Here is a 10,612-nt window from a genome sequence, read left to right as displayed (position 1 = left end):
CTTACAGAAGGAAGCTGAAGTTACAGAATAACGTCAGACCTGTCGACAGAGACCTGGCAAGCCAGAAGAGGCTGGCAAGATATATTCAGGGCACTAAATGAGAAGAACATGCAGCCAAGAATACTTGATCCAGCAAGACTGACATTCAAAATGGATGGAGAGATAAAGAGTGTCCAAGACCGGCAAGGCTTAAAAGACTATGCAACCACCAAGCCGATACTGCAGGAAATATTAAGGGGTGTTCTATAAAAGACGAAAAATCCCAAGAATAGCATTGAACAGAAATATAGAGACAGTCTACAGAAAGAAAGACTTCAAAGGTAACTCGATGTCAATAAAAACGTATCTATCAATAATCACTCTCAATGTGAATGGCCTAAATGCACCCATAAAATGGCACAGGGTTGCAGATTGGATAAAACGACAGGACCCATCCATATGCTGTCTACAAGAGACCCATTTTGAACCTAAAGATACACGCAGACTGAAAGTGAAGAGGTGGAGAAACATCTTTCATACCAAAGGGAATCAAAGAAGGCTGGGGTAGCGATTCTCATATCAGATAATTTAGACTTCAAACTAAAGACTGTAGTCAGAGATACAGAAGGACACTACATAATCCTTAAAGGGACTATCCACCAAGATGATCTAACAATTGTAAATATCTATGCTCCCAATATGGGAGCAGCCAATTACTTAAGAAAACTGTTAATCAAGATAAAGAGTCATATTGATATGAATACACTAATCGTAGGAGATCTTAACACGCCTCTTTCAGAATTAGACAGATCATCGAAGCAGAAAATCAATAAAGAAACAAGAGCATTGAATGACACATTGGACCAGATGGACCTCATAGATATATACAGAACATTCCACCCTAAAACAGCAGAATACTCATTCTTCTCAAGTGCAAACGGAACCTTCTCCAGAATAGACCACATACTGGGTCACAAATCAGGACTCAACCGAAACCAAAAGACTGAGATTATCCCCTGCATATTCTCAGATCACAATGCTTTGAAACTGGAGCTCAATCACAAGGAAAAGTTCTGAAGGAACTCAAACACCTGGAAGCTAAAGACCACCTTGCTTAAGAATGCTTGGATCAACCAGGAGATCAAAGAAGAACTGAAACAATTCATGGAAACCAATGAGAATGAAGACACTTTGGTCCAAAACCTATGGGATACAGCAAAGGCGGTCCTAAGGGGAAAATATATAGCCATCCAAGCCTTGCTCAAAAAAATTGAAAAATCCAGAACACACCAGCTGTGTCTACACCTTAAAGAACTGGAGGATCAACAACAAATCAAACCAACTCCACACATAAGAAGGGAAATCATCAAGATTAGAGCTGAGATCAATGAGGGAGAAACCAGAGATACAGTAGAACGTATCAATGAAACTAGAAGCTTGTTTTTTGAAAGAATCAATAAGATCGAAGAGCCACTGGCTACACTAATCCGAAAGAAAAGAGAGAAATCCCAAATTCATAAAATTATGAATGAAAAGGGAGAGATCACAACTAACACCAAGGAAGTAGAAACAATCATCAGAAGTTATTACGAACAGTTATATGCCAATAAGCTTAGCAACCTAGATGAAATGGATGCATTCCTGGAAAAATATAAACTACCAAAATTGAACCAGGAAGAAATCGACAACCTGAATAGACCGATATCTAATAACGAGATTGAAGCAGTGATCAAAAATCTCCCAAAAAACAAGAGCCCAGGACCTGACGGATTCCCTGGGGAATTCTACCAAACCTACCAAGAAGAAATAACACCTATTCTCCTGAAGCTGTTTCAAAAAATTGAAGCAGAAGGAAAACTTCCAGACTCTTTCTATGAAGCCAGCATTATCCTGATCCCCAAACCAGGCAAGGACCATACCAAAAAGGAGAATTTCAGACCAATATCACTGATGAATATGGATGCTAAGATTCTCAACAAGATCCTAGCCAATAGGATCCAACAACACATTAAAAATATTATCCACCATGATCAGGTGGGATTCATCCTGGGCTACAAGGATGGCTCAACATTCGTAAAACAATCAATGTGCTACAACTAATTAATATGAGAAGAGAGAAGAACCACATGGTCCTCTCAATTGATGCAGAAAAAGCATTTGACAAAATCCAGCATCCGTTCCTGATTAAAACGCTTCAAAGTATAGGGATAGAGGGAACATTCCTGAACCTCATCAAATCTATCTATGAAAGACCCACAGCAAATATCATCCTCAATGGGAAAAAGCTTGCAGCCTTCCCGTTGAGATCAGGAACAAGACAAGGATGCCCCCTTTCACCACTCTTGTTCAACATAGTATTAGAAGTCCTAGCAACAGCAATCAGACAACAGAGAGAAATAAAAGGTATCCAAATTGGTAATGAAGAAGTCAAACTCTCTCTCTTCGCAGATGACATGATTCTTTATATGGAAAACCCAAAAGACTCCACCCCCAAACTACTAGAATTCATACAGCAATTCAGCAGCGTGGCAGGATACAAAGTCAATGTGCAGAAATCAGTGGCTTTCTTATACACTAACAATGAAAATACAGAAAGGGAAATTAGAGAATCGATTCCATTCACTATAGCACCAAGAACCATAAGATACCTGGGAATAAACCTAACTAAAGAGGTAAAGGATCTATACTTGAGGAACTATAGAACACTCATGAAAGAAATTGAAGAAGACACAAAAAGATGGAAGACCATTCCATGCTCTTGGATCGGAAGAATAAACATTGTTAAAATGTCTATACTGCCTAGAGCAATCTATACTTTTAATGCCATTCCGATCAAAATTCCACCGGCATTCTTCAAAGAGCTGGAGCAAATAATCCTAAAATTTGTATGGAATCAGAAGAGACCCCGAATCGCTAAGGAAATGTTGAAAAACAGAAATAAAGCTGGCGGCATCACCTTACCTGATTTCAAGCTTTATTACAAAGCTGTGATCACCAAGACAGCATGGTACTGGCATAAAAACAGACACATAGACCAGTGGAACAGAGTAGAGAGCCCTGATATGGACCCTCAACTCTATGGTCAATTAATCTTTGACAAAACAGGAAAAAATATACAGTGGAAAAAAGACAGTCTCTTCAATAAATGGTGCTGGGAAAACTGGACAGCTATATGTAGAAGAATGAAACTCGACCATTCTCTTACACCGTACACAAAGATCAACTCAAAATGGATAAAAGACCTCAACGTGAGACAGGAATCTATCAGAATCTTAGAGGAGAACATAGGCAGTAATCTCTTTGATATCAGCCACAGCAACTTCTTTCAAGATACGTCTCCAAAGGCAAAGGAAACAAAAGCGAAAATAAACTTCTGGGACTTCATCAAAATCAAAAGCTTCTGCACAGCAAAGGAAACAGTCAACAAAACAAAGAGGCAACCCACGGAATGGGAGAAGATATTTGCAAATGACAATACAGACAAAAGGTTGATATCCAGGATCTATAATGAACTCCTCAAACTCAACCCACACAAAACAGACAAACACATCAAAAAATGGGCAGAAGATATGAACAGACACTTCTCCAATCAAGAAATACAAATGGCTATCAGACACATGAAAAAATGCTCATCATCATTAGCCCTCAGGGAGATTCAAATTAAAACCACATTGAGATATCACCTTACACCAGTTAGAATGGCCAAAATTAACAAAACAGGAAACAACTTGTGTTGGAGAGGATGTGGAGAAAGGGGAACCCTCTTCCACTGTTGGTGGGAATGCAAGTTGGTGCAGCCTCTTTGGAGAACAGTGTGGAGATTCCTCAAGAAATTAAAAATAGAGCTTCCCTATGACCCTGCAATTGCACTCCTGGGTATTTACCCCAAAGATATAGATGTCGTGAAAAGAAGGGCCATCTGTACGCCAATGTTTATAGCAGCAATGGCCACAGTCGCCAAACTATGGAAAGAACCAAGATGCCCTTCAACGGATGAATGGATAAGGAAGATGTGGTCCATATATACTATGCAGTATTATGCCTCCATCAGAAAGGATGAATACCCAACTTTTGTAGCAACATGGACGGGACTGAAAGAGATTATGCTGAGTGAAATAAGTCAAGCAGAGAGAGTCAATTATCATATGGTTTCACTTATTTGTGGAGAATAACAAATAGCATGGAGGACAAGGGTCATTAGAGAGTAGTAGGGAATTTGGGTAAATTGCAAGGGGAGGTGAATCATGAGAGACTATGGACTCTGCAAAACAGTCTGAGGGGTTTGAAGTGGCGGGGGGGTGGGAGGTTGGGGTACCAGGTGGTGGGTATTATAGAGGGCATGGCTTGCATGGAGCACTGGGTGTGGTGAAAAAATAATGAATACTGTTTTTCTGAAAATAAATAAATTGGAAAAAAATAAAAATTAAAAAATAAAAAAGTATAAAAATTAAAAAAAAACACTAATAAGTGAAATGCAAAATCAAAATGAGATACCACCTCACATTCATCTGGATGGTTACTCTCCAAAACAAAAAGAATACCAGAAAATAATAGATGTTGGTGGGGATGTAGAGATATTGAAATCCTTGTGTAATGTTGGTAGGATTTTAAAATGCTGCAGCCACAAAGGGAAACAGCATGGTGGTGCCTCAAAAATTAAAAATGGAGGGGCAGCTGGGTGGCTCAGTGGGTTAAATAAAGCCTCTGACTTGGGCTAGGTCATGATCCCAGGGTCCTGGGATGGAGCCCCTCATCAAGCTCTCTGCTCTGTACAGAGCCTGCTTCCCCACCACCCCCTCGCCTGCCTCTCTGCCTACTTGTGATCTCTGTCAAATAAATAAATAAAATCTTTTAAAAAAATTAAAAATGGAATTATCCAATAATCCAGTGATTCCACTTCTAGGTAGGTCTCCAAAAGAACTGAAAGCAGGATCTCAGTAAGAAATTTATTTCTACAATCATGTTCACAAAGGCATTATTCACAATAGTCAAATCATCACCACCACCACCACCGCCTAGAAGCAATGAAACACTCAACAGATAACTGCAGAAACAGAACACAGTATACACATAAACTGGAATACTATTCAGTCTTGAAGGAAATTCTGAGGCACACTACCAGTCTCAACAATCTTTTTTATTTAAGATTTTATTTATTTATTTGACAGAGATCACAAACAGGCAGAGAGGCAGGCAGAGAGAGAGGAGGAAGCAGGCTACCTGCGGAACAGAGAGCCTGATCCTGGGATCATGACCTGAGCCAAAGGCAGAGGCTTTAACCCACTGCGCCACCCAGGCACCCCAGTCTTCAACAATCTTAAAGACAACATATTTCTTTTTTTTCCCAATTTATTTATTTTCAGAAAAACAGTATTCATTTTTTTCACCACACCCAGTGCTCCATGCAAGCTGTGCCCTCTATAATACCCACCACCTCGTACCCCAACCTCCCACCCCCCCACCACTTCAAAGCCCTCAGATTGTTTTTCAGAGTCCATAGTCTCTCATGGTTCATCTCCCCTTCAATTTACCCAAAAGCATATACCCTCCCCAATGTCCATAACCCTACCCCCCTTCTCCCAACCCCCCTCCCCCCAGCAACCCACAGTTTGTTTCGTGAGATTAAGAGTCACTTATGGTTTGTCTCCCTCCCTATCCCATCTTGTTTCATGGATTCTTCTCCTACCCACTTAAGCCCCCATGTTGCATCACCACTTCCTCATATCAGGGAGATCATATGATAAAGACAACATATTTCAACATGTGTCAATAACAACAGTGATGATATTATGCTGAGTGTCATAAAAGACTGTGATTCCACTTACATGAGGTCTCAAGAGTAGGCAAATTTAAAGTAAATGAAAGCAGAAAGGTGGTTATTAGGGAATGGGGGATAGGGTAAATGCCATGTAATGGACATAGAAGTTAATTTTACAAACTGAAAAAGTTCTAGAGATTGGTTTCCCAATAATATAAATATATTTAACACTACTAAACTGCAAGCTTAAAAATGGCTAAGGCATTGGGGCACCGGAGCGCCTCAGTCTGTTAGCTATCTAACTTTGGCTCTTTTTTTTTTTTAAAGATTTTATTTATTTATTTGACAGAGAGAAATCACAAGTAGGCAGAGAGGCAGGCAGAGAGAGAGAGAGAGGGAAGCAGGCTCCCTGCTGTGCAGAGAGCCCGATGCGGGACTCGATCCCAGGACTCCGAGATCATGACCTGAGCCGAAGGCAGCGGCTTAACCCACTGAGCCACCCAGGCGCCCTGCCTTTGTCTCTTATCAAGATCCCATGGTCCTGGGGTCGAGCTCCCTTGCTCAGTATGGAGCCTGCTTCTCCCTCTATGTCTTTACTCTCCATCTGCTAATGCTCTCTCGCTCACTCTCTCTAATAATTAAATAAATTTTTTAAAAAAGGGCAAAGTGGCACCTGGATATCTCAGTGAGTTAAGCTTCCAACTATCCAACTCTTGACCTCAGCTCAGGTTTGTGAGTTCAAGCCCCACACTGGGCCCAGAGTGGAACCCTCTTTAAAAAAAAAAAAAAAAGGTTAAAATAATCAATATTGCAATATATCGCAATGTTAAGAGAATTTCTTAAATCAACTCTATTTCAATATACTGGCAACAAACAACTATAAATCTGAATTTTTTTTAAGATTTTATTTATTTATTTATTTGACAGACAGAGATCACAAGTAGGCAGAGAGGCAGGCAGAGAGAGAGAGAGAAGGGAAGCAGGCTCCTGCTGAGCAGAGAGCCTGATGTGGGACTCGATCCCAAGACCCTGGAATCATGACCTGAGCCGAAGGCAGAGGCTTAACCCACTGAGCCACCCAGGCACCCTAAATCTGAATTTTTTAAGAGTTCACATTTTTAATACATTTACACTGGTATGTACAATAGCATCAAAAATATGAACTATGGTAAAATCTGACAAATGACGTGAAAGAGCTATATACTGAAAACTACAATACAGGTGGGAAATTTAAAAGACCTAAAATATATGGAGCAGCACCTCCTTCATGGATGAGGAGACTCAATGTTGTCTTCAATTCTTCCCAAACTGATCAGCAGAGTCAACAAAACACCAATGAAAACACAAGCAGGGTTTTTTTTTTTTTTTTTTTTGGTATTAGCCAATAATCTGATTCTCTGCTTCTAAAATGTAAAGGACCTAGAATACTCAAAATAATGTTAAAAGAAAACAAAGTTGGAAGCCTTACGCTATTTTTTTCAAGTATCAGGTACCTCCAGTAATACAGATTAAGTGGTACTGATATAATGATAAATAGATGAAACAGAGAATCCAGAATAGACTGACACATATATGGACAACTGAAAGCGAATTTCCAATAAAGTGCAAAGACAATTTAGTAAAAAAAAGGTCTTTTCAGGGGGTGTACGTGACTCAGTTGGGTAAGTATTGGAATCTTAGTTTTAGCTCAGGTCAGGATCTCGCGGTTTGGGGACAGAGCACCAAATCAGGATCTGTGCTCAGCTCTGAGTCACTTTGAGATTCTCTCTCCTTTTCCCTCTCTCTACCCCTCCCCACCACAGGCTCTCTCTTTCAAATAAATAAAATCTTAAAACATGCACACACACAAAAACCTCTTCAACAAAGCACGCAACAATCAGTTATCCATACACAAAAAAAGAACTTCCATCCACACTGCACCATATTTTAAACTAATTCAAAATGGTCATAAACCTAATTGTAAAAATCTAAAAAACTTCTAAAAACACAGGAAACAAGCACTTCTTAGATGTGAAACCAAAAAACCTATCCATGAAAGAACAAATACATAAATTAAATTTCATGAAAATTTAAAACTCTGTTCTTCCAGAAGCACAGCTTGGAAGAAAATTTTTGCAAAGCATATATTTAATAAAGGACTTACATCCCAAATGTATAAGGAACTCTCCAAAAGCAATTTTAAGATAATAACCTAACAACAACAACAAAAAACAGGCTAGACTTAAGCAGACATTTCAACAAGAAGATATAAAGATGGCAAGTAAACTTACAGAGAGATGTTGAACATCATAAGCCACAGGGACATCCAAATTAAAAACACAGTAAGATACACTGCAGACCTATTACATGGGCTAAAACTAACTGTTGAGGGGCGCCTGGGTGGTTCATTGGGTTAAAACCTCTACCTTTGGCTCAGATCACGATACCAGGGTCCTGGGGTTGAGCCCCACACTGGGCTCTCTGCTCAGCAGAGGGCCTGCTTCCCTTCCACCCCCTGCCTGCCTCTCTGCCTACTTGAGATCTCTGTCAAAGAATTAAATACAATTAAAAAAATAATAAAGCTAAGTGTTGAGGATGTGGATGAAGTGGAACCCTCACAGAGTTAGGGACAACGTAAAACTGTACAATCACTTTAGAGAAGAGTTTGGCAATCTTCTTAAAAAGCTAAATAATACACCTATGTATTGTTTCTATGATTCATCCATTCCATTCTGATAAAAGTATATCCCATACAAAGATTGGTAGACAAATGCTCATGGCAACTTTATTTATACTAGCCAAAACCTGGTGATAAACCAAATGTTCATCAATGCTGAATGGACAAATTGTGGCTCATCTCGGCAATGGAATACTACTCAGCAACAAAAAAGGAATGCACTGATTTACGGATAAATCTCAATTTATGTTGAGGGAAAAAAAGCCAAACCAAAAAAGAGCATATGCTAAAAAATTAAAAGTTAAATATAGGAACAGAAAGTAGCTAAATGGGGGTGCCTGTGTGGCTCAGTGGGTTAGGCCGCTGCCTTCGGCTCAGGTCGTGATCTCAGGGTCCTGGGATCGAGCCCCGCATCGGGCTCTCTGCTCAGCCGTGAGCCTGCTTCCTCCTCTCTCTGCCTGCCTCTCTGCCTATTTGTGATCTCTGTCTGTCAAATAAATAAATAAAATCTTAAAAAAAAGAAAGAAAGTAGATAAATGCTTGCCTACGGAGTAGGTGGAGAGAAAGGATGTAAAATGGGCACAAGGAAACTTCTGGGAGTGATATATTCACCATTTTGACTGTGGTAATGATTTTACAAGTGTATACATATGTCAAAACACAAACCTATACACTCTAACATAGTTTTTACTATGTCAATTTTATTTCAATAAAGCTATTTTAGAAATATAAGCAAATATAAAACTATGTATTAAAAAGTCAGGGAGCAAGTAGAAGCAGACACAATTTCGCAGATGTTCTATGATTTAGCAGATTATTTATTAGAGTTGATTGCAGGTACTGATGACAAATTTGTCTCCAATTCTCCTAAAGCAATGCCCTTACATGCCACAATGTCTTTCTCCAGGGCACATCTCAAACTTTGTAGCCTATTTGTGAAGGTTCTTTGAGACACTGAACTGGAAGAAAGTGGGGAGCGAGGCAAAAAGGAATAAAGAGGGGGAAAGAAGGAGAAGGATGCATTAACAAAAAAGAGAATGAGAAATAAAAAGATGCTTCTGTCAGGTAATAAAACATATTTCTCTCATACATATAGTTTACAACATCCTTAACAATGAAAAAATCTGTATCTGTTACAAAGAGAAAGTTTACCTTTTTACTTTTGCCATTGCTACTGAACCCTTTCCTGGATAGTCTAGCTGATACAACATAGAAATACAGAAGACACAAAATTATCATCATTTGCAAAACTGATCATTACCCAGATATACTGGAGAATTACTATTATTTTTTGTAAAGATGAGGCGAAGGGGTGCCTGGGTGGCTCAGTCAGTGAAGCGGCTGCCTTCAGCTTGGGTCAGAATCCCAGGGTGCAGGGATTGAGCCCCGCATTGGGCTCCTTGCTCAGCAGAGAGCCTGCTTCTCCCTCTCCCTGCTACTCTGCCTACTTGTGCTCTCTATCTCTGTCAAATAAATAAATAAAATTTTTATTAAAATATTGTTATTTTTAAAGTTATACACATATGAGATAAAAATATCATTACATTATAAATTAGAGTACAACACATATTCCACGAAAACCATTATGAATACTAAAACAAGTATAATTAAGTGAAGTATTTCCAAATATAGAAATGCACACATAGATAATTCGATTGTACATGCACGCGTGAGCGCGCACGCACGCGCACACACACACACACACACATAAAACACCATGTTCCGTTTGTGCGTACATGATTCTCCTTTTTAAATCATTGTATAATCAATCAAACAGACAAGGGCAGAGAATGTTTTGGGATCATCTAAGAATCACACTTAGGGCAGTTAGCTCACGTGGATCCACTAAATGAAATTTATTGTGTTATTCTTCAATAATTTTGTGTCTACTTAACATATGGATAACTGTGAGTGGAAAAAATTCCACTGTAATTTGGGGAATAGTCAATATCTCCTTATATTTTGAGCAATAAAAATATTGAGACTATCTGTATATATAACTTTGTATTTTTATATCCAACATTGCATTTATAAGTTTATAGATAGACATACAAAATTTAGTAAAAACTGTATTTTTATCATTGTACAGTAACTTTTTACCACTAACGATTTTTGGCTTAATGTCTAATTTCTCTCATGAAATACAGCCAAAGTTGATCTTCTCATTGTTTCTCCTGTTAATATTTGCTTGATATACTTCTTTCTGTCCTTTTTATTTT

The sequence above is a fragment of the Neovison vison genome, chromosome 5 (assembly GCF_020171115.1).
Source record: "Neovison vison isolate M4711 chromosome 5, ASM_NN_V1, whole genome shotgun sequence".
In the NCBI taxonomy this organism is placed as follows: domain Eukaryota; kingdom Metazoa; phylum Chordata; class Mammalia; order Carnivora; family Mustelidae; genus Neogale; species Neogale vison.
The sequence above is the reverse complement of the archived record's forward strand: the minus strand, read 5'-3'. Positions refer to the sequence as shown.